Source organism: Dermacentor albipictus, chromosome 1 (genome assembly GCF_038994185.2).
Source record: "Dermacentor albipictus isolate Rhodes 1998 colony chromosome 1, USDA_Dalb.pri_finalv2, whole genome shotgun sequence".
Taxonomy (NCBI): domain Eukaryota; kingdom Metazoa; phylum Arthropoda; class Arachnida; order Ixodida; family Ixodidae; genus Dermacentor; species Dermacentor albipictus.
In genome coordinates this window covers 356,669,235-356,686,150 of record NC_091821.1, presented here as the reverse complement: position 1 = coordinate 356,686,150, position 16,916 = coordinate 356,669,235, and the positions used below count along the sequence as shown (strand labels likewise).

At 47.3% G+C, this 16,916-nt stretch overlaps 1 non-coding gene across 1 annotated transcript; it reads left to right on the top strand.

Annotated features, from left to right (window-relative positions):
• Positions 1-14,620: 14,620 nt before the first annotated feature.
• Positions 14,621-14,702, top strand: TRNAS-GCU (transfer RNA serine (anticodon GCU)). Its single transcript has one exon. It is a non-coding gene; the product is annotated as a tRNA-Ser (tRNA).
• Positions 14,703-16,916: the final 2,214 nt, after the last annotated feature.

The window sequence follows — 16,916 nt, the reverse complement described above, 5'->3', positions numbered from 1 at the left end:
AACGCGACAGCGTTAAGGAGCTCGTGTCGCAGAAAAGCCGGTGTCGTCGGCGTGCGGCGCTTGCTCAGGCGCACATTTCGTTGTCGCGCCGAACGCTGCGTTGCTCGACGCTCACCGCGTCCGATGTGGGGCGCGTAGTCGCTGCGCCGTAGCAAAGCCACCTAGAAACAGTCTCTAGCACGCCGCAACCTTCGCTTCTCATTCCAACGAGCAGCTCTGTCTCCAAGAGGCATCTCACCTCGTGAGTGTCTAGCAGAGGCAAGCGCAGCTGCTTATATACCGCCGCGACGGCGCGAGTTGGAGCCCCGTTTCTCCTCTGTCGTGACGTCACGGTGTCACGTGGTATTGAAGGCGACACCGCCGCGCCTGAGGAGCTGGGTTGAGCTCTAGTAATATGCTTCGCATAAAAAAAGCAAAAAAGTCGCAGTTCCGCCCGAAAGGCCAAGCATCGATTGCGATAGCAAATTAAGCAATATAAGCGCGGCAGCAGCAGCGAGCGAATTGACGATCGTGCTGTCTCGCTTCAGCGCGAACTAAACGTCGAATGCACAGCGCATACGAAGCTACCGGCGCTGGGTGCGCTTTGTCCACATCGCAGATCGCTTTGGAAATGAGGCCAGCGTGGTCGCGCACTTTGTTGACATCGCAGATCGCTGTCAAGATGCGGCGGGCGCGTCGTAAGCAGCAGCCGCCGGAGCAGAGCCCCCCCTCTCCCTTGCCTCCCCCTCTCCCGTGTCTGCTCGTTTCTGCCCTGCCAGGCGGACTGAGGCGGAGGCGTAAACGGGAGTGGCCTGCATGGTGCAGCCACCTGGTGGCGCAGAGCTCAAACAGACAAAAACAGCTAATATTGCAGTAATCAAGTGTATTACTTTGCTGCGGGTGTAAATCTTTGGCTGCAACACGATTACGCCAATGTCGGAAATTTACACCAGCATCGAAGTAGAATACACTTGGTCCGTCTGCGTTTACCCGAATACTGGACAAGCTAACGCGATCGTCGGCTGATCCTCGCAAGTCAGTTGTCAGCCCGTGTCGACACGGCAAAAGTATGCGCTCGATTTAAAAAATCGCCGCTCATTTCGCCCGTTGTAGCGAGGACCGTTGAAAGAATTCCGTTGCATGAATAAAATTGGAAGAACAAACTAAGGCTGAAAGACCTTCCGTTATATCCGAAAGCCTGTTGTACGCGATCTGTTGTAACGAGCGTAGACTTATCTGCGTTGCTGATGTAGGCGGCTGCGTATTGGGAGGGGGCGGCCCGAGCGCGACCGCGCGAGTCCTATTTTGAAAGCGGTCTGCGATGGTTACAGAGTCTAGGCGCGCTGAGGGCTGATGGTTTCGTGTGCGCTGTGTTCTCGCCGCTTAGTTCGCGTTGAAGCGAGATTCAGCACGAATGCTTTCGCTCTTCCTCACGCCACCGTTCTGACAGCGAGTGACCGCGGTCGTAGAGTGAGATGTGTTCATGATTTTCTGTGCGTGCGTGACACCATGGTTATAATTTTAGCAAGCGAATGTTCACAAGTTTATATGGCCGATAAAACTACTACACTTACTTCGTACATCATCATCATCATCACCCCATTTTATGTCCTCTGCAGCACGAAGGCCTCTCCCTGCGATATCCGATTACTTCTGTCCTGCGCCAATTGATTCCAATTTCACCACCCCACCTAGTTTTCGGCCGTCCTCGACTGCACTTCCCTTCTATTGGCACCCGTTCTGTAACTATAATAATCCACCTGTTGTCTATCTTACGCATTACATGGCCTGCCCAGCTCCATTTTATATGCGTAAGCATTTCTATGGTTACCCAACCAGAAAACTATGCGTCCGCCCCTCCTTCGCGTAACACTATCGCTTTCAAGATGTAGCCAGTCAGCTGTGGAAGAAGACGACGATCGCGCGAGCTCTGTGACCACGTGACGTGTACAGTCAGGCAAAGGCATTGGTCAGGCACGCACCAGAACTGTGGAGTAGGCGTTGCTTCGGATCGGGACGTCATCAGCGCACCTGGCGCCGCCACCTGCAGTAGTTTGCTTGCCTCGGCATTTCACATTGCGCCACTTTCCGCAGCGGTTCGTGCCGCCGCAGTGGTGTGGCATTTACCGTAATGGCGCCAAGGCGACCATAGCCGCTTAGTGAAGAAGAACAGGAATGCAGAGTATCGGCGTGAATACAGACTACGCCAGAAACAAATGAACGACGCTATGCAGAGCGGGGAACTACAGCAACACGCCGAGAAGCGCAACAAACAAGAGGAACGACGCCGCATGCCGACACCGCCCGGTACCGACGTTCCAGGGACATCTGCATACATTTACTTCGTTTCCTACATCCCCCTCGTCATTTCACCCCACGTCCACATACGCTGCGGGCTCTCTATAACACGAGTGAACATTGCTTCTACTCGCCTCTTCTACGTCGTCACGTGCAGGTCTCACTTAAAGGGCAACTCCGGCGCTTCTTTAACCATATTAGGATATTGTCATTTTGAGATGGCATTTACCGACCGGTCACCGGTAGGGTAGTTCAATTTGCTTAGAAATTCAGCCATAATCTTAAATAAGCAATAAAAGGGATACCCAAACCAAAACGGGTAGCTGCTTCGTGTGACGTCACGAGTCGATGACGTCAGATCCTACACTACCATAATGTAAACATGCAGAACGCGTGCTGAACACGCAGTACACGTGGCGCTAACGCCAAAGAAGCGAAGCTGATGATGTCTCCTGACGACACAGGGAGCTTTTACAGATTTTCCGAAATAGACAGGAGCGTTTTCAGCGATGATTTCAGCTACAGTGGTGGTGTAGTCTCTGACGTCACAAGCACAGGGTAGCCAGTATAAAGTCATGAGTCGGGAACGCAACCAATCTTTAAAATTCACTTTCAGAAAAACTATATGACTAGCAGCCATATTGTATGGCACAGATAATCAGAGTCTAAAAGAGAACGTATATTAAAAATCTTATGAAGATTGGTGAACATCGAAAAATCACCAAAATTGCCCTTTAACACTTCGGTGTTGAAACTGCGCTTCGCCGTTTCACGATTCTTTCACGGCCGCTCTCGTAATTGTACCAAACACCAGCGCCCGACCACTCAATACCACGTCGTTACGAAATGCTTATGCATCATTCATATAACTCCCTGAGGAGATTCTACGTACGATTTTAACGCAACAGCGTTAAGGGCCCCGTGTCGCAGAAAAATCGGCGTCCAGCGTCGACCGTCCTTTCGACAAACATTATTTCTAAGCACGCATACCCAACCACTCTTTTGTCACCAAAGTTGCTCATACCTTGTATTTCGTTCTTTACAGTTATTCCTCGGAATTTTGAGAATGACACTCCACAAACAAATGTAATGTTAAAAAAACACAGTGTTGGATCTTCTCAGACTGGAATATTAAATGTATGAACAGTAACAGGAGATTGGCCATGCAAGAGGCTGCCGCGTTTCTACCAGAAAGCTTGCCTTCGTGCGTAGCGATCGCAGCCAGCGTTTCCCGGTAAACATTACGGTTACACAAGCTGCAGTTGACGGCAAGCGTGAAAAGCAGTTAGGAATATTTGTATGCTATCACATTCCACTCGTAAAAGCGAAGCTTAAGCGTCCTCTAAGATTTTCTGTTAATTAGACTAGAATATCGTCTATCCCCATTTGCTCTCTGATCTCTGTCTCTCTGTCTCTTCAGGTTACGCCCAACATTTTTTGTTCTTCGTAACTTACTTCGTATAGCTGTCTAATGATTTGCTATCGAAATCAGTGCTTAGCCGTTCCTGCGAAACTGCTGTTAGGTTCCCGTTCCTGCTGCGAGCGTCGGCGTCCTTCAGCGTTACTGAACGAACGAGCACAACGAAGGATGAAAGAGCGAACGCGTAGGGCAGTGGGGGACGAAGGACGGCGATAGCGAAGAGAGCGAGAGGAGAAAAGTGGAGGAGGAGGGTATCGCGAGAGCGTGAGAATAAAAACGTAGTGTCGCGCAAGACGAGCTCTGCGGCGACGACCGCTACGAGATGTCGCCAGAGTAGCGTGCCGTCGTCTATTCACTGATGACGCCATCCATAAGGCACGCGGCGAGGTCGCCCACCTACACCATACATGGAAACAAAGCGCCGCATGAGCTGAGATCTGTCTGCGGCGGCTGCTCTGAATCGCGCCCACCCGTCACCCACGCGCGGCCTCTCCCGATCTCCCGATACCCAGGCAGTCGCGCCACGCTTCGCTCTGTTTGCAGTTGTGTCGCACGAGACAGATTGTCCGCACCAGCCACATTACTCACAGCATTCTCTTCGTAATATAATCCGTGTCCCTATATAATCATAATGCTAAATATTTACCCGCGAAATGAAACATGTATGGAGCTGCGCTCAAATTTCGCGTTAGGGAGTATCGTAATCGTCGGCGAATTTTTTTATCTGCATTAATATTTTAAGTAATTTCTGTGGCAGGTAGCACAATTTTAACCCTTGATGTAAATTACTCGACGAGGCGGCCATTACTTCTGCGAGAAATCAATGTGGTAAGTAACAACATATTACTTAACAATTAACATAGTTACTCTTATTAATTTTAGTAATTATTTTACGGCACATACTTGAATCTACGAATTATAGCCGGTGAGTTCGCAAGGCGTATCCATTTGGAATTAATTCTCAGGACTGCACCAGTTTCGAGATAATAATTTTCAAGGTGCCCAACGAAATACATTGGCGTATGCTCGCGTCGAACGGCCGACGCAGAAGTTATGCCATTTCCGTCATACGATCGTCGACAGCGTGGTACAGTGTACTGTAACGTGGTTGTCGTGCTGCTGTCGTAACACGCACGTTTCGCTCGCGTCCCACGCACACGACTACTCAGTGGACTTTTTTTCCAATTCCGCTATGCGCATGCGTGTACCCTCGCTCCAGCTGCATTCTAAGCTGCGCCGCCATTACCGCAGTACAGATGTGCGAAGTGAGTGCGCGATACCTTGCATGATCCGCGGCAATTTGCTGAGCTTGAGGGACTGAATAATGACTTTTTGTCGTGTTCGAAGTGAGAATATTAGTAAAGCCGGCACTTCAGCGGTTCGTGGGAAATACTGCAAGCGGTTTCGTCGACGAAAGCGACTCCTTGAACTGACGCTCGAGCGATAAGCTCAGCGTTTGCAACGAGTCTCATGCTGGACACTTGCTGTACTGTCGATTGCACAAACCGCCTTGGAATGTTGAACGTATTGCACTGGTGCGGCGCGCATGGTCAATTTACACACACACGCAAAAAAAAAAATAAACATCATGTTACCAGTGAGTCATCACGCGATCCTTGCTGAGTGAGGCAATGCCGGCGTACTGGTAAAAGCACGACACCAGGGCTGTTAGCATTCGAACTGCAGTTGTCGCCCTATACGACTAATTCGGAAGTCTCGGCGATGTTTTAATCTGCCGGTATGTATATCGCAGGGCTTTTACCATTGGCTGAAGAACGCGTTAGCGTGTCAGCGCATGCAGGCGGCACTAGGTGCACGGCTACGTGGGGTCTAACAATAAGAGGAATGTAGCCACAGAGCCCATCGAAATGCATCGTACGAGAACAAAGCGACACTCGCGGTGCCGCATTATACACAACTCGAGAGTCTTACTGTTTTTTACAGGCAAAGGAAATTTTACGCGCTTGACAAAACAACGTGTTGCGTCCACTTACCTTTAGCAAATTTTGCAAATTTTGCAATCCTACAACAGGGAAACAAAGACCACCTTGGGGCTACAATAAATATGAGGTGGTGCGGGGAATCTGGAAAGGAGTAATGGTACCAGCGCTAATGTTCGTAAATGCCATTCTGTGCTTAAAAGCGGATATATTGTCGGCGTCGGAAGTTAACCAAAGATCGGCAGGCCGGTTGGCTTTGGGGGCCCACGATAAAACTACATGAGGCAGTACATGGTGACATGAGTTGGCATGAGCTCTTTTGGAGCTAGATAAGCGCAGAGCAAAATTATTTCTGACGAAAGGTTCATGAACATGGATGAAAATAAATGGGCGACTAAAGTGCATAAGTTTGTGTACCTCAAAAGCGCGGACACAGAATAGAGAAAGAGGTAAAGTTTGCAACAAGGTACAGGGTAATTAAAAGTGTAGATAGACAACCAGGAGTCATTAAAAAGAAAGTGAGATAAATAGAGACTGTAAATTGGATGCAAAGGATGAAAAAAACAAAGACCGTAGAGATTTACAAAAATGGCAAGAAATTAAAAAGAAAAATCTGTACGATAACACAAAGGTCAGTGTCTTGCTGTTTGACGCCCGAGCTGGTTGTTCGAGTACAAAAACACACCGGAGCAAATATTCGCAATAGGAAGAGGCATGTGTCTGCTGCAGCAACAAACCATGATGAGATCAGCACATCCTAAAGAAATGCGAAGGGATTCACCCCAGCGAGATCCCCAGAAAATTCCCTTTCTAGAAGCGCTGGGATTTAAAGCGGATGGAAGCACTAACCGGCCAGCAATCGACATAAGCTAGAGACGTTTAAAATCCTGGTCGAAAAAAGTTGATAGGACCAGATCCGTTACATGCATAGGCACATGGGTGTTAGGGAAAAGAAAAAAAATTAAGGAGACAAAAGACAAAGTGCTTGACGGATAAATATCTATAGATTACTTGATTAGCTCAATAGGGCTAGGTGACCCTTTGTCGCCGCTCCGGTTCGGGAATGCCAGTAAATCATCATCGTCACCATCACCTAGTTCCTAGACACTGTGTTCGAGTATACGCAGTAGGCGAGTCTCGTCCAGCGTTACGAATGAATGATGCCCTTCGAGAATTCAGCTGTAAGGCCTGAGGAAATGAGCTGTGTGTCACGCACCATACTCGATCAAAGGTAAACTGATGCCCTCTTCAAGAGCGTGCGCGTGACTCAGGAAAGCCAGGTGTTAAATTTCCTTGCGGAACTCATCCGTGACACAGAAGTTATCAATGAGTAATGTTATAAAGCGTAGCTCAAGCCGATTGACAGTTCTCGGCGTGCCTTCGCTGTGTTGTACAGCTCCGCCATTCAGAGGGATTTTTTCGTTCAGGTACGTTGTTGATACAAATGTATGCGCCTTACCCTCGATATCGTCACCTGCACTTTCATCAGTGTCATGTCATGCCATGCAGGTACTGCCGCTATACGAGTTATCGCATTTGTTGTTCGTTATCCAGCGTTAACCTGTCCTTTGTAGGCTACGAAGCGGCTCATTTAATAATGTCGAATTCCACCGAACTATAGATAGTGATTTAAAGAAAGGAAAGACGCTTGATTCTGCAACCCGTGATGCCCCTGTCGTAGCTTCAAATATTAAATGTGTGATATAGTAACAGGAGATCGGCCATGCAAGAGACCGCCTCGTTTCTACCAGAAAGCCCGCCCTCCGTACAAAGCGGTCACCGCCAGCGTTTCCCGGTAAACTATATGGTTACGTACGCTGCAGTTGTCCGGAAGCTTGAGAAGCAGTCAGGGAACTTTGAATGTTATCGCGTTCCACTCTTAAAGGCGAAGCTTAAGCGTCCTCCAAATTTTTTCCACTTACTTCTTTAAAGAAAACGTTGTTTTATGCATTGAAGCACAATACTGAAGCACAACACCTCAAAACTGATGTAGTCCTGGGAGTCCGTTCCAAATATAGAGATGCTTACTCGCCGGCTACAATGCGTAGATTGAAATATGTGTCGTAAAGTAATAAATAAATGTTAATCACTGTAGTTATATTAATAGTTCAATTACGAATTTTGGCTTCCCGTAGAAGTAATGGCCTCCTCACGGAGTAATTTAGCTCAAGGCTTAAAATTATGCTATCTGCCAGAGGCAATTTTAACAAATTTTTGCAGCTAAAACAATACACTTAGTGTAGGTGGGACTGCTCACAGCAATGGATATTTTACTTCAGCTGAAGTGTCCCAAAACACCGGGAAATAGGTAATTCCAGAAATTTCAGACGTTGCCGTTTTGACGTACCGTGGAACATGGCGTCAATGCACCAGAGGGCACATTCTTTAAGGAAACTATATTTCAATATATCGGCCTAGTTTCGCCAAGTTTCAACTAACAGCATCGCGAAGCATGCTGTTAGATAGGCGGAAAGTTTTCATTTTTCCGGGGGGGAGGGGGTGGCGACCAGCTTTCCGAACTCCATGTGTGTGTGTGTGTGTATATATATATATATATATATATATATATATATATATATATATATATATATATATATATATATATATATACACACACTTAAAAGTCAATCCACTTCAAAACGGTTCCTTTGGTTTGCTCCTTTGCACTCTGATACCGACTTGAAATTGGTTCATATTGTTACGAGGAGAATCTACGTACAAGGATATATTTATACCACAAGACGCGCCACGCTGCAGCAGTGGTAGCGCTAGCGCGTGCACACCGGATAGCCGCACCGCCGTCGCCGTCATCGTCCAGGCACCGACCGCAATATTGTCGCCCGTGACAATGTCCAACCGCCAAAGAGAGGGCTATTCTCCCGTATATTTCATTTCTGGAAGGTCATGTTACTTGCCTTCCTTTCACTCCGGTTCATAACGACGCAAATAGGAATGTGGTGCGTGAAGAGCGTCGTTTATCTAAAACCACGAGCTGGCATAAACTACCTTTACATATATATCGCTACCGTTTGGAATTTCATACGAAATCGGGATTTTAAGTTGACGCATCACTAATCCGAGGAGGGCTGTCCGCGACCAGCCCAGTTAGGTTTCTTTCACTTCGTACTTCGCCCTATAGGAGAGTGGCGGCTGTCGAACGACCAAAGAAAGTCAGGGAGGTTAACCAAGGAAGTGCCCTGTTGGCTACCATACTTATGGGGAGGCAAAAACAATAATAATAATGAAGCAGCCAGAGCGCGCGCGCGCGCACGCACACACGCACGCACACATTTGCCGGGAGGGTGCAAAACAATTTGCTCCTGTCGACTGACAGGAGCAAATCGGAGCAAGTCGTTCACCTTAGACCAAAACACGGTTTTAACGCAGCACAAATGTGACGATCAAGCGCCGTAAATGCATATGTTGTTAGAAGCGAGTCGAAACACGTACACACACGCACACGCGCATCGGAGGCAAAGCGCGCACAAGTGAGAGCGCTATCTTCAGCATGGAGTACCAACCAGCCCGGTCTCACACCTTGCTGTGCTCAACGGCTGAGGTTCGATTTCTACATCGGTCGCACCTTATTTTCTTTTCCATAAAGCGGGGCGAGGCAAGAATCTACCGAACTGCGTTGTTTGCTCGGTGCCGACTTTCTCTCTCTTAATTCCTCTTTTATGTCCCTCTCTCCTTCCCTAACGCGCTGAGTCGTGCTCCCAAAGAGTTGCACAATATAGATATAGCTGATGTCTATAGCGCTCGCTATGAAAACATGGGTGTATAAACGCATTTTTTTTTTATGCCACTCGCGTTTTGCGAAAAGAAGGTCGCGCACTGCAAGCAAATTTTGGACGCCATTTGGCGCTATTCTTTCTCTACGAAATTTTCCGAATGCAGCTACACAGCAATTCAGCCATTTGTTGAAGACTGGAAGGTGAGCCTGTGCGCTTGTCTGTTATTCTAAGAGCGCGCTCATTCGCACTGCAGAACGGGTTCGGTGTGCACACGTGTGTGAGTGTGTGACGTCATATATAGTGACAGCGTCTGCGCGGGACAATTGGTTGATTGTTCACCTATACACAGTTACACTGTATTGTGAAGGGCCGATATACTCAACCTAGAGCAAGTTTCGTTAACTTTTGTTGCAGAACAATGGTGGCCATATTCGACCAAAAGATACTTTTAAATCTGTGACGTCAGATTGGTACGTGGTCGCTGCAGTTCCGATTAGAAATTCATGAAATTGAACCTTCGCCTTGTTTTTCTAGACTAGTAAGTCTTTTCCTACCAAATAAATGCCAACAGGCCCGAAAAAAAAAAGAATACTTCATTGGTGAGAACAGATTTTAATGTTTCACGTTAAATGGTATCCCTCCGATCTGCCATTCATGTGGAGGTGTCGAGTCTGCCTGATTTGAGAATTACAGTCATGATGATTTATCAGTGCGTTCGCAAGTCATTGAAACCACCCTCAAGTGATTGAATCCAAGCCTCAGGCATGGAATAGGCGCTATACAGAGGCTCGGCTGCGCCTTAGTTCCAGGGAAACATTTAAGCGAAATCACATTTAAGCGATTATTACAATGCCGAAAACTGCGCGGACTCTTCGTCAAAAAATAATAAATAAATAAATAAATAAATTAATTAATAAAAGAAAATCCCTCATGTTAGATGGCAGCAAACTTAAGCCAAACACGTAAGAGCTGAATATTCACTTCACTGGGTAACCAAGAATTGTTTCGACAGCATTGATCAAAGAAGTACTGTCTTGTCTTGTCTTGTGTCCTCAACAGTGGCGCGTACCCACTATGGGAGATTGGCCAAGAAGCAGGCGGTTTTCCGTAAGGTTAGAAGAGAGGTACTATCGAAAAGTACTGTCGAAAAGAACACTTTTATATGTGTTCTTCTTCGTCATTCTTTTATTACGATAGTAATTATATAGACCATCCAAGTGAATTTTTGTCGTCGCTGTCGCCGTTGCCATGACGCTCCACATATATTTATGTATACGTATGCTATGCGTCGTGCCATGCTGTATGCCATATATGCTGCATATGGGGGTTACATTGCTGCACTATTCTATCACTAAAGTTTCTCATATATACTAGGTCTTATGTTAGTGACTAAATTATTCCCCAGAATTTGAGAGTGGCAGCCCACAACCAAATGTCAGGTGGCATAACAGTCAGAGCGCATACCTTTTATCTTAGATATTCCCAGACTATTAAATATTGGAAGTGCAAAACAGAATCAGTGCTCGCACCTAAAGGTGATGCAATTTTACTTACGCGGCTCTTTAGGGACAGCGTAGCGGCGCCTCTAAGATGCCCTTACAGGCCCTACACGGCGTGGTAAAGCTTTGAAATGTCGCCTCCGCGTTATTCGGACCCGCGTATACATATATGTATAGTTAGAACACTGTCCGAGAAGTGCAAGTGCCACGCTAAAGCTTGCTATCGTAGTGAGCGCTTCGCCGCAGAACTGCAAAGTCTTCTTCTTCTTCTTCTTCTTCTTCTTCTTCTTCTTCTTCTTCTTCTTCTTCTTCTTCTTCTTCTTCTTCTTCTTCTTCTTCTTATTATTATTATTATTATTATTATTATTATTATTATTATTATTATTATTATCTTCCAACAACGCAGTCATGCTTCAAGAGTGCCACCCTGAGTCCAATGGCGTGAACGTGGCTCTGGCCGTAGCGCGGTATGTTCATACAGTCGTCCTCCAAAAGTGGGGAGGACGATGAGAGCTTCCACTCTTGCAGTCAAAGCTGCCTTCTGTAAACAGACACGAATCCTGAAATGAAGCGCTTGTATATTTTCAGAACGGTAGGCTGGTGCTTGGCAAAGACGCTGGAATACATACATACATACATACATACATACATACATACATACATACATACATACATACATACATACATACATACATACATACATGCATGCATACATACATACATACATACATACATACATACATACATACATACATACATACATACATACATACATACATACATACATACATACATACATACATACATACATAGGTATAAAATTGTATAAAAGAAATACATGTAACCGAACATAGCTCGTTGATGTGATGTGCGGTTTTCATGCGAATTCTGTGTTCTTATGATGTCAGTTCTAAATACTTATTCATGCCAGTTTGAGCACAACGAATACTGTAGCGTTTTTATATGTCAGACATAGTAAATAACTATGGCTGTTTTTGTTTCCTGATTCCTGTGTTTGTTCCCGAATGCGTACTGCGGCAAATCGTGACGTTAAGAACTGAAATAGCAGTACTACAAATATGGTTAATTACGTTTCTTATTATTCGTCCAAAGTGTGTTGCTCATGCTGTTTTTATGGTTGCACATCGTGTGCTTGTTTTTCTTAGCTTGCAGTGTGTGATTTCTTTCTCGAACTTGCCTCATGAATTCCTTGTTCAAATCCCCCCTCCCCAATTCTTTTTTTTCCTTTTCTCCTCATTCTTACGCTGTCCTGATTGCTTCGCTGGAGCGCAGATTGTACAGGGGTCAGGGCCTCAGTCAGGCGCATGCTGGCGCCTTTAGTTCTGACCCTTCTGGTTTTCTGTAGGCAAACTGGAGAATTAGTGAATAAAAAAAAAAGTATGACATTAGGCAGTACAATAGCAAGAGCTTGGTGGCGCAACCAACCGCCCCGTTCCAAAGGGTGGCTCATAACATCCATCCACCCATTCACTACGCGTATAGCTAGAGCGGACCTGCGAAGGTAAAGGTTCAGCGGGGCGACTCGGCACCGTAGTCTCGCAATCGTTACTTCAAGCTTTCTAATGGAGCACCATTTGCTGTTACAAGGGAAATTGAGATGCAGGAAACCGGATGTTGACAACTATGACTTCGCGAAGTTATTTGCAGTAGTATATTTTCTGAATCGTCGATCGTATTCTTTCTTGTCTTTTTCTTCGCGCTTCTTCTTCGTTCACGAAGTGGCTACACGCCCCACGCGCGCGGTGGCCCGGCATGTTTTCTGTAGAACCTCAGCGCGTGGTGAGCGCAGTGACCAAAATTTTTGCATCGCCCTTTCTTCAGCCCTGAACAACAACCGAAGCGGCAGTCGAAGCCATCGCGAGAGCCGGACAGAAGGTAAACTCAGCAGGAAGGCGTTCGTTCAACATGGCGGAGATGGGCGACCCTCGGGCCGCTGTGTGCACCGAGTTCTTGCAGCGGCTCTCGGCACTTGAACCGACGCGGGACGAGCCCACGCTGGACGAGAACGACCGTTACGTGCCTAGCCCTCGTGAAGTTGAGCTGACAACGAGAGTCCTCGCTGAAGACTGCGTGGTAGCCCTCGGACCCCCGGAGCTGAGGCGTCAACTGTGCCTGACGGTAATACGAGAAAACATGTCCTCACTCGCCGTCATTGTGGGCCAGCGCATCGCAGAGGACGACTACTTCTTGAACTACCTGCGCATACTGCTTGCATCCGACGTCCACGTCGTGCCTTCCACGTCGTCTTGGCCTAGTGAAGCTAATAAGTGCGTCTGTCTGGTGGAGCCCGAAGTGCTGTGGTCCCTCCTGGCCAATGGAGTCGTCAGCACTGCCGAGATCAGCGTTCTAGTTCTGCGCGACTTCGAGCTCTACTTGGACCTTGGCCACGCTTACCGCAAGATCGTGCCGTGCTTCCAGAACGTTTCTAGACGGAACAAGAATTCATCATCCGCTTCGACGTGGCTGTTAGCGCTCGCCGATGAACTGCAGGTCTGCAGTCTAGATGGCCTGGAAAGTGACCTCGAACGTCTGAGGACACCGCTGAAGCTAACATGCTGCCTTGCGACGCCCGTGAGACCACATGCCAATGAGGCTGCCCTCGAGGTCTGCTTTCTCGAGATGGACTGGTCGGCTCAAGTCGGCAGCATTGTGTCCAGCTCTGACGACCCGGAAGTGCAAGAAGTGGGCACGATTCTACGTGAGCGAGGCATCGTGGCGGCTTGCTGCTTAGCCAAGAAGATGGACGTGGCCAATCCTCGGGCAGAGCTGCAAGCATTTTTGGCGCAGTGTCAGAAACTCATGACGAAGCTGAAGGGCGATGCTCTTGTGGACAACGTTCAGGGCAAGACACTGGCCCTCACGACCACCGTGGCTTCTCAACGGGATTTGAAGCGGTGGCTCCTAAGCCGGCAATCGGTGGAGGTTGCCGAAGGACGTGAAGACGTCGAGCTCATGCCAGTGTTTGTATTCACGGCGACAACGATAGACATACCGACGTTGCGACACTACAAATGGGACGTAGTAGTTTTTTGTGATTTGCCTTTCGGAGTCTACTGCGATGCGTTGTTGGAAAATGCAAACCGTGCAGTCGCCCTGGCTACAAAACCCCAGTGGAAGAAATGGAAAGAAGCCTTGGACTTGCACGATGACTTGGACAGGCTTCGTCTGCGCGTAAATCACCGTTAAAGTAAGCGCTTAATTCTCAAGAAAAAATAAAGTTCTAATCGTCTAAGCATCTTTTATTTTGCTAACTTTCGAATTGCTAATTTCTAATTGCTAATTTTGCTAACTGAAATTAGCTGATGAATGTTCAGTCCTTCACAGTTGTTTTCAGTCCTTCGCAGTTGTTTTCATTTTTTGTACTCGCAGTGTACTGCTTATGTGACCGGCATATTTGGGCAGGAGCCAAGATATCCAAATTCCGACATCGAAAAAAAGATGGTTTGGGATAATATCGAGCTACACTTGATACATTTTATTTGAAATTTAACATTTCGCTCCTGCGATTTTGTGGACCCAAAGAAATAAAGAATTGGTTACCGCGGAAGCTTAACACCTGCCGCATCGTGCAGTAAGTAAAGGTCGCAACAACTGGATCACTTTTATTTCCGACGTACTCGTGCATTCAGTAGTCGTCGTATGATTGATCACACTCCGAACAAACCGAAACAATTTGCTCCGACCTTGAGGCGCGCTTTACAAAGAGCTGCACAGCGCGCCGTCTGCTGTGACGAGGTGGCCGAGAGGTTAAGGCGATGGACTGCTAATCCATTGGGCTCTGCCCGCGTGGGTTCGAATCCCATCTTCGTCGCAAATCTTTTTTTTTTTTCTCGGTAGGCTGCCCTTTTTTACTCGCATTTGCGGATGTCACAGCGGAGGTTGTGTGCGGTAATAACACGTGTTATTTGGTTTTTTTCTCATGCTTTCACTTGAAGTCTGCATGGGTAAAACGTCGTTCGTTAGATTTTGCCTCCATCAGAGTTTGACGGATATCGAAACTTCTCACACGGACAGCATTTTATTGCGAGAGAAATTATATGAACACTTCAAGCGAATTGCCGCCCTCGCAGTGATTTTCTGTATAGACCTTTCAGAGCGAGCAGTATGCGCACTAGGTGCCGCCACGTGCGCGTCGCCATTAAAGCCCCTTAAACTTCATAAAGTAGTGACACTCTCCTCCTCCGCCTTCACTCCTCCTCAATTCTTCTCTCTTTCATGCTCCCTCCTCGACCGTGGCGCCGCCTACACTGCTTGAGCGTAGCATCGGCGCAAACATGCGCTCTTCGGCACTCCGTAGACGCTTCTCGAGCAAAAATGGCGCTGATGCACGGCGCGAGGGCCCACGTGATGCTATTAGGCCAATAGCGACGTGGCGTTGGCCTCGGCCAGAGCGCGCGAGGAGGAGGCGGCATTCTTCAAAGCGTGGCAATACTTTACGAAGTTTAGGGTTTTAGTCACCATTAGTCGCCATTGACGCCTTATGAAACAAGAGCAAGCAGGCATGAACCACCACTCGCCGCTCCGGCAAGGTTCCGCCACACTGTTTACTTAAAATGTGAAGGAGCAGAGGGAAAACGTGCTTTGTCGTGAACTGCAAGAAATGCAACATAGATTGAATGCATGGGACGAGACTGTATGTGAGCTTTATCCGCCTCAGCCGCAAGGACTGTCCGTATTTACGACTGTTCATCACGCACACCTTTCCTCAATGTGAGCACAGCATCTACCACCAGCGCTGCATGGATAGCCAATTTCTGCAGCAATGACCGGTGATCGATTGCCGGCAATGACGGCCAACGCGATGTTGAACTTCGATAAGCAATGCAAGTCAATCTGCGGTGGGTGCAAAACTTCGGCGAGTCGAGATGACTGGTGGCTTCATCTACGCTCTCTTCCCGCGCACCTAGTGTTGGAGGTTGCGTAATCAAGTTTTGGTGACGTGTTGAAGGTAGAGGCAACACGAAGTGTTCTCTCCCCGCTGTCCCCGCTCTCCATCAAGCAAGCGTTGCGACAGCGAGTGATCGCGGTCATCCAGCGAGATCTGTTCACGTCTGACTGGGCACGCGTGACCCCGCATGTTTCTTAATTCGCAAGCAAATGTTTACTCCAATTTACATCGACGGCAAATCTACGAACCTTACTAACCGTCGTCCTTTTATAGTGCAGGCCAGTTAATGGATATGATGATGATGACTTTGATGAGTTTGACACATACATACCCACTCATGGGGATTGGACAAGAGTCGGCCAGACTTCACTTATGTGTTCAGGTAATGAATTTAAAAATCTAATTTTGTTGCATAAATTGAATCGAGGAAAGCTCAAAACGGTTCAGTAGACTGTCATTCAATCAAGAGAAAAAAAGTATATATAATATAAGTGAGACAATAAAGGAGGAATGAAATGAATAATATGGTCAATAATGAAATCGGTTTGATTCAATAATGAATTTTTCTAAGGCGATGCACACATTCCCGTGTGAATGCCGAAGCACAGACGCTCCGAAAGACAGCGGTACCGGATGTGTTCAATGGCAGGCCGAGCTGTCGCACTGTAATTTCTAATGTCATTTTTCTCAGGGAGGAGAAACGCCTGCATTCCAGTAAGTGATGTTCAATCGTCTCTAAAGAGTTGCAAAAATGGCACGAAGGGGATATTGCCATAGTCTGTCATCTTCACTACGTCGTCATTTCTTTGTAGTCTTTTGTTCGTCACCCGCCGTGGTTGCTCAGTGGCTATGGTGTTAGGCTGCTGAGCACGAGGTCGCGGGATCGAATCCCGGCCACGGCGGCCGCATTTCGGTGGGGGCGAAAGCGAAAACACCCGTGTACTTAGATTTAGGCGTACGTTAAAGAACCCCAGGTAGCCGAAATTTCCGGAGTCCCCCACTACGGCGTGCCTCATAATCAGAAAGTGGTTTTGGCACGTAAAACCCCATAATTTTTTTGTTCGTCACAGGTCGTTTTACAATTATCATATTGTAGTCTTCACGTCATCGTGCTTGTGTCACTTAGTTGTAATCATG